General features: G+C 34.5%; 1 long non-coding RNA gene across 2 annotated transcripts; it reads left to right on the top strand.

Annotated features, from left to right (window-relative positions):
- The first annotated feature begins 4822 nt into the window (after positions 1–4822).
- On the top strand, positions 4823–9821 carry LOC110007357 (uncharacterized). Of its 2 annotated transcripts, none has more exons than XR_002281097.2 (4): positions 4823–5530; positions 5637–5970; positions 7672–7798; positions 9563–9821. It is a non-coding gene; the product is annotated as an uncharacterized LOC110007357 (long non-coding RNA). The 2 variants fall into 2 exon arrangements; XR_002281096.2 differs by having other exon boundaries at positions 5626–5970.
- Positions 9822–10992: the final 1171 nt, after the last annotated feature.

Below are 10992 nucleotides of genomic sequence, written 5' to 3'. Positions count from 1 at the left end.
AATTTCATTAGAAGAGGTTGTTTTGATGCGTAAATATCCTCAATTTGATCTTGACATCAAGATTGCATGGACATGAGAAAAAAAATGGATTTTAATTTTTAGAAATAGTGCATCTTGTAATGTATTTTTGGACCGTTAATTTTCAAAATTTTCAAGTTTCATATATTTACTTGATCGACACTATTTTTTAAACTTTAAATTTTATAATTAAAGATGAAAATATATTTTCTATCACAAATATTTTCGATAATAAAACTATATTTATCGATACTATTTGAAGGTGCTGCTTTACTTTGCTTGTTTACTGCCTGTTTACTTTGGTACAAACAACACTTTTTTTTTTTTTCTTTTGGGGTGGGAGGTGGGGGGTACCTGGGAAAAATTTATATAAGGTTGCAACTTTAAAATGTAGAATCATATATGCACCTCAAAAATCCATCAAAGAATGTTGTTTCAATATTGAAAAACCCTCTAATTGATCATCTCGACATTGAGATGTATGATTATGAAAAAAATAGATTTTGAGTTCTAGAAGTAGTGCATCTTGCAACACATTATCTAGACTGTCCATTTTCAATATTTTCATATGTTTATAAATCAACTTGATTTTAACCATTTGATTTTTAAAATTTATAATTAGATAAGGAAATAAATTTTCAGATAATCTTAAAAAAAATTTACACCAAAATTACATGTTATAATAAAATTTAGAGGCACGCCTTAATTGGATTGTGTAAAGTTGCAACATTATAGAAACCACACCCTTTTTATAAATAGGCATGATTTGTATAAGGTGGAGGCCCTAAACAATTAAAGTAATGTACACTTTCAAATAGTATTGAAAAAAGTTGTTTCAATATTGAAAATCTTTGTGATGATCTAAAAATTTCCTTTTACCTCTAATTATAAAATTTAAATCTTTAAAAATAGTGTAAATCGAGTAGACCAATGAACACTTGAAAATCAAATATTGAAAATTGATAGTCTAGAAAATGAATTACAAGATACATTATTTTCAATACTTGAAAATTATTTTTTCTGATGTTTATATATCTTGAGAATGAGATGATTGGTTTGAGGAATTTTGGGCATTGAAACAAACTCTTCTAGTGAAAATTTGAGGTGAGCCTTAATTTGATTGTTGAGAGTCTCACCCTTGCTTTTTTTTTCTTTAGAAATAGAGAATGTTTTTGAATACCTTAATGAGAATAGAAGCTTAAAAAACCCCAACCCATAGTTAACAAGTCACCCATTAAAATAGGATTTTTTAAAAAAATCGAACTCTGAGTTTTTCAAAAGATATTCAAAGAATTGCGTTTTTTTTCATTGAAACGAAAATAGAGGGGTATAAATAAATGGAAGAATGAGAGAAAGAGAAGAAGAACGATATATTATTCCAATATGTATGGTCTATGAATCATCTCACATAAAGAAAGGTGACAAAGCATCAATACTGATTGGTCGATAAAAATAATGTAAACCCATATTTTATCTTTTTTAAAAAAAACTTCTTCCATATAACTTTATTTTTCATTAACTTATATTATTTAATTTTTATTTAAAAATAAGCAAATTAATAGTAGGAGTAAATTAAGAATCTTGATTTAAAGTAAAATTTCATAAAATGTTCCACCAATAATTTCCCTTAAAATAAGTTTACAAAAAATTACAAGCAATATATTCCCCAAAAAATAAGATATCAGAACAATCGTATATCTCAAAATAATAGGTAGAGTTAGAAGACGAACCCAATAAAAATCTTTTTTTTCCCCCTTTAAACCAAATGCATCCTTAGAAAGAGCATTTTGTATAAGATTCGAAATTGCTTATTAAAGATTTGTATACTAAAGATTTAAGTAGCTAGGGATTCAGTATGAGATTCGAATTTACTTAAACATTTTGTTGCTTTCTTTATATATAGAGAAGTTTGATTATTACTATTATTATTATTATTATTATTATTATTATTATTATTATTATTATTATTATTATTATTATTTATTGGTGTATACAACATAGCATTTTAGATGGGCAATTTTACGTATTTGGGTATGAATTTTGTTTTAGTTAATTGCAATCCTATTCTGGGGGTCTTTTTTGTGTTTTTGTTCTTCAAACAATAATCCTATATCTTAGTTTATAGTTCTTGTTTTCTACTATGTAGTTATTGTGTTAAGTATTATTTATATTTCATTTTATGCTCCAAATAAATCTATGATATGTTTCGTATTGTGACTACAGAGTAAGTGTTGTTTTTGGACTTATTGAAAGTTTAGATTACAAATTGTAAAGTATCACTCTAACGACACTAGGTAAGGTCATCAAATTATTGTTCAATAGCTTTAATGTATCTATACAATAATTGCAAATCATAATTCTATATTATGCAATCTTTACGGATCCGATTTTTTCACTCTTTTTTTCTTCTAGAAAAATCCCAAATTATTCACCACTTTATAACTTACCTCATTTTTTGACTATCCATATTTTTTACCTGATTTTTTTCACCAAATTTGTGAAAAAATATGGATTCATTACCTATATTTTGGCTCCACGATATATTATTTACTATGCCTCAACCCCGTCGTTAAGCTCCAGGGACACTCACGGTGAATGTGATGCCAATATTATCCCCTGCCGAATGTTAGGAGCACTTTTGTTGCTGTCTCAGAAGACAAGGGCAGTAGTGTCAATCGTTACGAGGCACTCGTCAAACGACTCGATCCAATATAATCGAGGGTCGAGTGTCAGAGTTCACAATTAATTTGATTTTAAAATTTTAGTTTTTTGGTTATATTTATTTACCAGCAGACAAGGGCATTAGTGTCAATCGTTTTTTAGTTATATTTATTTATAATTATATTGCTGTCTCAAAAGACAAGGGCACTAGTATCAATCGTTACGAGGCACTAGTCAAACGACTCGATCCAATATAATTGAGGGTCGAGTGTAAGAGTTCACAATTAATTTGCTTTTAAAATTTTAGTGTTTTAGTTATATTTATTTATCTTTATCTTGAATTTATTAGTGATAATTCATAGTTATTTAAGCGGAAATTTTTGGGGCAATTCCGTTAAAGATAATTCTATTAATTTGTGTAAAAGTTTTACCACAACAAGTATATATATTGGTATCTATAAAAATCTACCCATCAAAATTACTCGGATGCTAAAAAAACTTCCAATTAATATTATCACCTTGAGATATATGGGTGTGAAAAAAAAAAAATTAAGTTATAAAAATAGTTCATCCATAACCTGAGGTCCTGCACCATCCATTTATAAGATTTCCAGATATTTGTATGCTCAATTTACAATAATTTTGTTAAGCTCTAAATTTCATAATTAGAGATAAAAATAGATTTTTTGATGACCACTAGGTTTTATGGCACCTATATTGCATCTTTAAGTGGGTGTGTCCCTTACTTGATACCCTATACAAACTTCACTCATTAAATAGTAAATAGTGAACAATATACAAATTTCACTTATTAAATAATAAATAGTGGGTCCAACAAATGCACGAAGAATAGGTGTGGTTTTATTTTACGATGAATTTAGACCATCTCATGAGAAAAGTTTTTACTGTAGTATTTTATTTCCATATGCAAATTTTTTTTTTTTGAGCGTTGTCTGAGTTTCATTGATAGGAGGATAGCTGAGTTACAAAGTGTTACAAGTAGCATAGCAAAAAAGAATACGAGAGAAGAAGAAAAAAACGTGGAGGAAACGTAATTTACATATGTAAATATTTTGGAATATTTACCCGCGAACCAAACGTACTTTAAGGTTGGGACCGACCCAACGTAGCCAGGCTAGACTGAGATCCAACGCAACTCGATTATTGGATCTATATTTTTGGACCCACACTTGATACGGTGGGTCCAAAAGTTGGTTCTGGACCATGACCTGCGTCGACCTGATCATCCATCTACCCGCTTAGCTACATAGCCAGGTGTGTGCTAGACTGGGATCCAACTCGACTTGCTCATTGGATCCATATTTTTGGATGCACACCTCATACGTCGGGTCCAATAATTGGTTCCGGATCATGACCTGCGTCGACCTGATTACAAGACTACCCTCTAAGCTACATCGTTGTCATTGAAAGGACATTTTTGTACATCAAAATAAAAAGGGTTGCGTTCTTGTAATTTCTTGGAAACCTGAGGGCAAGAACCCATGAGAGGAATTAAGGGCTTTTTGTTCATTTTCTTATAAGGACACGATCGAAAGTTCTTGTTGAATAAGGGCATTCTCGGAATAGAACCTAGCCTACTCTATCGAGCCATGGTTCCGAGCCTTCGGCCTCTCAGAGTTAAATATGGAGGGGCTGTTGCAGAGACCATTGAAAAACGCAGAAACCCTAAAAATGGAGGCCATTGCCTTATTTAGCCATAACCCTAATTCGAGGTGTTAACGGCGTGCTCCAGAGGGCTTTTAAAACCCTAGATTTTTTCTTCTTCTCCTTCCCTTCAAGGGCTCGCTCTGAGAAGAGGCGGCGGTTTCTCGCCTTGGCTCTTATGCCTTTAATGGCGGCTCAACATTGTTGTTCGGAGACTGTGTAGGTTACGCTTAGCTGAAATTCTAGGGTTTTATTGTCGAGGAAGGCCTTAAAAAGTAGGTTATCATTGAGTTTGAGTGCTAGGTTGTCCTTTTACAGAGAAGGGTTGAGTTTCTCCCTTTAGTCAATGCTTGCTCAGTGAAGTGCTTGAATGTCGATGAAGGCTTGAAAATTAGTTTATCAGAAGGTTGAATGCTAAGCTTTTGAGTGTGTTTTGTCAGAGAACTGGAGCCTATCGTCTCAGAGGAGTGTTTTTTGGTTGAAGAGATTTGATGTAAAGTTTTGATGCTAAGCTTCACTTTTACAGAGAAATTGAAGCTTTTGGTTACCAGAGATTTAGGCAAGAGAAGGTGGTGGAAATTTGAAGGGTAGTCTTCTTCAAAGTTTCAGACTCAGAGGCTTTAAGCTTTTCAGTACGGTAGATTTTCAAAGCCTGAAACTGAGAAGACAGTCTCTTTCTTCTCTGATACTTCTTTGAACTATTGATATCTCTTCAAAAATTTATATTATATGAGAAACGGAGGTCGCATTTTTAAATTTCGGTTTAGAGAGAGAAAGTCAGGAACACCAGTGTTTGAAGAGGCTTCATTCTCTGCAAAATCAATTAGCCTCTTTATCATTCTATCTTTGATGCTTCATCAAGAATACATTAGTAATGCTCTGTATTCTCTCTCTATTGAAGAGAAACTCTTCGAATCCTTGAGACTTTCTTTTGCTGATCAAGTAACGTGATAGGAATACAGTTTCAGGAGCACTGAAGCTTGCTTCTTTGATCAATAAACGCTTTTATCCATCAAAATGAATTTGTGAAGGCTTGGTGTCAGGTATTAAACAGGCATTAGCAGGGAAAGCTCCGTATTTTGGGACATTTTTAGTGTAAGGCGCCAGAGCCTTTTTTTGTTTCTACATTTGAATCAAAAGCTGTATCAAAGCTTCAATCTCTTTTCAATCAAACGCCATTTCAAAGGTATCATTGCTTGTTCATTGCTCTAAAATGTCTTTTTAATTCCTGATTATTGTAGATCTAGAGAGACCTGTTCAATGACTCTATAATCTTTAAAGCTTTTTCACAGGAAGGATCAGACAATAAAATCTTTAAAGCTTCAATTGGAATGTCTAAGGAGGACATCATGAAGCTTGCGCTGTCTCTCTGAACCAACATTGTTGAAGTTCCGTTAACAGGCTCCAAAAGCTTCAAAAAGCAGTGGTTTCTCTGAATCTCTGCGACATTTTTGTGGATTTAAACACAACATTTGGATCGCTTAGCTCTCAAGAATTAGGGTTTCAGGTTCAAACTTAAGAGACGGCTATGGAGTTTCAGAAATTCTTAATTTGCAGTGGAGTCTTCACGGAAGACTGAGGTTTGAAGTTTCAGCAACGAAGTGGGAAATGGTGACTGAGAAATTCGTAAGCTCTAATTCCTCCTTTGATCTTTTTTCCATTTCACTGAATTTACAGTTTGTCCGTTTCCCTGAATTTACAGTCGGTAAAAATTGATTTCACTGTTCCATTGTCTGGATTTTGTTTCGTTCTTTTCCCCTTGAGTAGCGGGAAATATCTTTCCCTCTCTTGATTCACAGGAAAATGCCCCATACTTTGTCTTGAACGAACAAAATCAACCTGCCAACAGAGATTATGGCAAATCTAATAACCTTTTGAGGGTTGTTAAAGAACACCTCATATTTGAGATGGACGGCTCGGATTGTTACTCATGTTTAATCCAACTCTCTCAATTTAAAATCAGTGTTTTCCCTCTAATTCAAGCAAGTTTACCTCAGGACTTATACGAAATCGGAGCAGTGGGTCGAACCAGTCTCCCACCAGTTTCCCTTCGAACCAGCCGACTCTGAGAGCCGGCTTTGCCAAAAGATTCTAGAAAATGTAAAATTTAAATCTCAGTTTTTTAAAATTTTAAATAAAGTTGAGAATTCTGAAATCACTTTAGAAACAATATTTCTAGGACATTAATACTAAAAGAATAAATTCTAGGGGGACATTGTCCTACGCACAATTCCATGTCCATTGGGGACTCGTAACAGTCCTCTAGTTCTGGATCCAACCGGGAAAACCGCCAATCCGGTCCGCTTTTTTAATCAATGATGTGTAGTATACAGTTGTTGAATGTTTTTGTGCTTTGGATATGGTTTTATATTATAAAATTTAGGTATAAAATGAGTATTTTGGTCCCTTAAACTTGAATTCCTGCAATCTAACCCCCAACGGTCCTGGGGAAATTTTTGAAACATATATATCCTGGCATTTTTCCTAATTTTGAAGCGAATTTGGCTTATATTGTGCGCAAAATATGTTCAAACTCCAAAATATGGCTGCAAATAGTAAATTTCCCTAAGTTAGCTTTAATTATTCAAACTCAGGCCTGAGTTACTTGGACTTTGGCTCCTTGCCGAGCTGACTACTCAGGTACCACACGGTCACGTAAAAAGTAAAAAAATTATAAAAAATATATTCAAATCAGTGTAAAAATTATTTCTATAATTTGCTTTTTTTTTTCAATGATTTATGAGTTTCTCTTGTTATATTTTTGCTCTTTTTGGATTTTTCTAAAACATCTCCAACCATAGATCATTTTTTTTTTTAACTCGTAATTTATATACTTTTTTAGTTTTTGTGAACTTCTTGCGGTTTTGTTTCAGTTGAACAATTTCTATTTTGTTTTGAACAATATTTTGAAATTTTTAAGTTTTTTCTGGCCATTTTGGTATGTAGACTACTCGGACTCTGCCGAGTTACTTGCCTCACTCCAGCCGAGTGCAAGACAGAGCGAGTTAAAAACCATCTGTAATCGCAGATATTAGAAAAAGACAAACATTCAAAACTAAATCTGGTGAAATCAGCGCCTAATTCAGCTTATTCATTTCAAAATTGGGGCTGACGAGAAGTTGATTTTTTGGTCGAAGCTATTGCCGCACCGAACTTATATTTTGGACAAGGGTTCTGGGTTTATGGGCCATTAGCCACATTGTTCAGTTATTGGAAAAGTTTGGCTTCCTCTTTGTATCATTATTTTTCTTGTCTTTTTATTGTTCTGTGCTTCTGTTTCTACTCTTGGTTAATCAATGGTCTTATTTAACCTCACTTTGAAAACAGGAGATAAATCACGGTTGGACCCACAAAGGAATTGCTGAGAACTGTTAATTAGAAGCGTTTTCATGAAGACCCACTTTTGAGTTTTGACCCTTGGAAAATCCATCCGACCCTTCGTCAAACGTAATAGGTATTGGTCGTGTGCTTTCTCTCTCTTAATTATCTCTATAAAATGTTGCTTTCTCTCTCTTAAATATTTCTATAAAATGTTTGTTGATCATTATTGTCTGTGCAATCTCTGCTCGCCTGCAAAAGTTAAGAGATATTGTTTGTACAAAGCCCGCCTCTCACTTTCTCTCTCTTTCATAATCTGATTTTCTTTCTCGCTGACATTTTCTCAGACATTCCGTGTCCTTTACGTGACCATCTCTTGGCTCACCAACTATGAGAAAAAAACCAACAAAAGAAACTCTGCATAAACCCATGAATAAAACCAAGGTTTGAATCCCTTTTTTCTAGGGACAATGACCCAACTCCTGCAATGGTTCTTGAAATGATCTGACCACTCAATTCTACAGGTTTCCTGAAACGCCCCTCTCTGATGAATTTACCTTATCTGCGCAGGACTGGTCAATTTATTTACAGTTTTTTCTGTTGGACCATTTTGCCCCCTATTTGCATGCCCCACTTCTCCAATATATAACATTGTAAATTGCTATTTTGAATTGATTGGAGACGTGGGGTCTTTTTGAAATTTGTAATGGGTTATTCCAGAGAGATATCATGGTGATTTAGCCATTCCTTTGGTTGAATCTCTGTGACATGGCACCTTCTGCACAAACAGTAAATAGCTTTGAGAACCCATAATCATGGCTTACTTTTTGGGACAAAGAAATGGAAGCCAGTGCTTCCGCAGTCCAGTTTATAGGAAATCATGGGTACGTTTGTCATTTTCTGCAATAAAAAGCAGAGTTTTCTGTGTACACTTTTCGAATAAAACGAGACCAATTCATGGGGTACAAATGGGGACCCACAATCCAAGTATTTTGGCAACCCCATATTGTCTTCTGGCCCTTGTCTTTACCTTTTTGTTCTTGGATTTTCTCTCACTATGATAACTTCATTTATCAAGCCCCCTTCCCTACTATAATTGAGACATATTTGTCAAACCACCTTTTCTTTATTATCTTATAGGAAGTCCTGACTGAAAATTCAGAAACCACAATTTCAGGCTGGAGTGGGTGGCTGAAAATTCAGAGGCCACAATTTCTGGCTAGAGTGGGGCATTTGAGTTGAGGACAAAACATGAGATTTGGGCCACTTTTCGGTTGAATTTGGATAAGTTTTGCTTAAATGTCAATGAATTCGAGTTGCGTTGGTGAAAATATTTTTGCTAAATCTGTCTGACCAGTATTTCGTTTAATTTCTGCTTAATATTGTTAATTTTTGTTAGATTTTTACTCTTAAAAATCCACCTTGTTGCATGCCAAACTTAGGAATTTTCTTTCAGCTGGTTCTAGAATTGAATTTGTCAAGTTGGGCATTTTTTCGGACTAGATTTGGGTCTGTAATGTTCTATTCAGGCAGTGTTTTGAATTGAATTATAAGTCTTTCAACAATGATAATCCTTATTAGCATTCGATTGAGCAGAAAGCTAGAAACAATACCATAATCCAAGAGATCACTGGAGATGGTACACCATTTCTACATCAACCATCCACTTGTAATGGATGTTTAAGATTAACTGGAGTTGGGGCCCACTGGGATATTCACCTAGATAAAGTTAATCTCTGACAAGTTATCAATGGGAACTGATGGTGGGTGTAGCTTGGAGTACCATTTCCTAGGTCCATTTTGAATCATATTGTCCCAAATTTAAATCAGTATCATCATTTTCTATTCTTCTGATGGATGAACCAGTGCCAACCACCATCTACATTTGTGTTTGTTACAGTTTGAAGAGGTCCCTTTAGAAGGCCAGTGAGGCTTTGACAATCTTAACTCAGCGAAATCGCGGATACTGATCACATGCTTTTCCTAAGGAAGTTGTATGGTGATATTGGCTGAACGGCTCAATCTTACTCTATATTTTCATTCATGAAATTGTTGAATAATTGGGTTTCCTAGTATGTCTTTTACCCATTTTCTTTATGACTACTTTGCAGTCTCCCGTTCTTGCTTGCTTTGAATAAGTCATTCTTGGTGTTATGGTATGTTGTCAACGTTCTATATTGCTTTTGGGAGATCATGCTGCTTTTTTATTTTTCAGGTCTTTCAGAATTGGAAGGCTTATTCTTTACTTTTTATCGTGCACATTCCTTTTCTAGTTTCCAGCCTTGAAGATACAAAAACACTAATCAGTTCATGAGTTTAGATCATAGTTATAGAACATGGAGGGATTTTCCCCTAAAACCTTTTCATATAACTTTCTTATTACCTCAATTTTCATGAACATCACCAATAAATTATTATTTTTATTTAAAATTCAAGTAAGATCTCGGAATTCTCATTAAGTCTAAGTAGTTACCTTATATTCCCCACACATTTGCCCCAATCCTTGTTGTTTTTACCCGATATTGGTGTGGTTCTCTCCTCAATTTAAAAAAGACAAACAAAAGAAGTAAACTTGGTGCTTGTCAAGAACTTGTTATGTGAGTTCAGATCGGAAAACTCAATTTTAGGGGTCCCAAGAATTCCCTTGATTCAATAATAGATATTAGGTAGCTCCAGGTCCATAATTGTTGTCAATTTATAGGTAATGTCTTCCATGTGAGATGGCTTTTATAGGCTCCATCACTATTTGGAGGCATTTCAGATTTGCACATCCCTTCCATCTATGAGGTGTTTCTTAGAGGCGTGATCTATGATCAGTGGCCCTCCCCCCATCGACTTGTGAGGCTACCTTTTCAAAGCCCCCTCTTTTGTCTTCGCCATTTCTATTATGTCGGAACAGGGCTTCCTAAATGGGGTCAGTCAGTTGTGACTGGTATGACTCTTCAATGGATGAATGGACAACATATATATGCTCCATACTCCATGAAGTATATGGTTAAGAAAGCTTTCCTTCCTGTACCCTTTATTGAAATAAAAACCATGAACAAGGGGTCAGTCAATTGAGAGGGGTGGTCTATTCTGACCCTGAGTGGTCCTTTCTACATGTGAATAGTCCCTTTTATAGGCCCCTAGGGTGTGCCGGAAACCATGGCTCTATAGGATTGAATGGTGCTTTCTATATGGGCTTGGTGTGTTTCAACTAGTATTTCTCTTGAATCGATGAATAGAAAATTTATTCATGACCCATACTCCACTGTGCTCCATGTGCATGTAAGATAGCTTTCCTTCCTTTTCCATTTATCTTGAGCATAGAGACAGAGACAGGTGACA

This window comes from Amborella trichopoda, chromosome 12, assembly GCF_054954075.1.
Source record: "Amborella trichopoda isolate Santa Cruz 75 chromosome 12, AtrichopodaSantaCruz75HAP2 v2.0, whole genome shotgun sequence".
NCBI classification, from domain to species: domain Eukaryota; kingdom Viridiplantae; phylum Streptophyta; class Magnoliopsida; order Amborellales; family Amborellaceae; genus Amborella; species Amborella trichopoda.
Note: the sequence above shows the minus strand (reverse complement) of the source record. Positions and strands in the feature narration are given on the sequence as shown.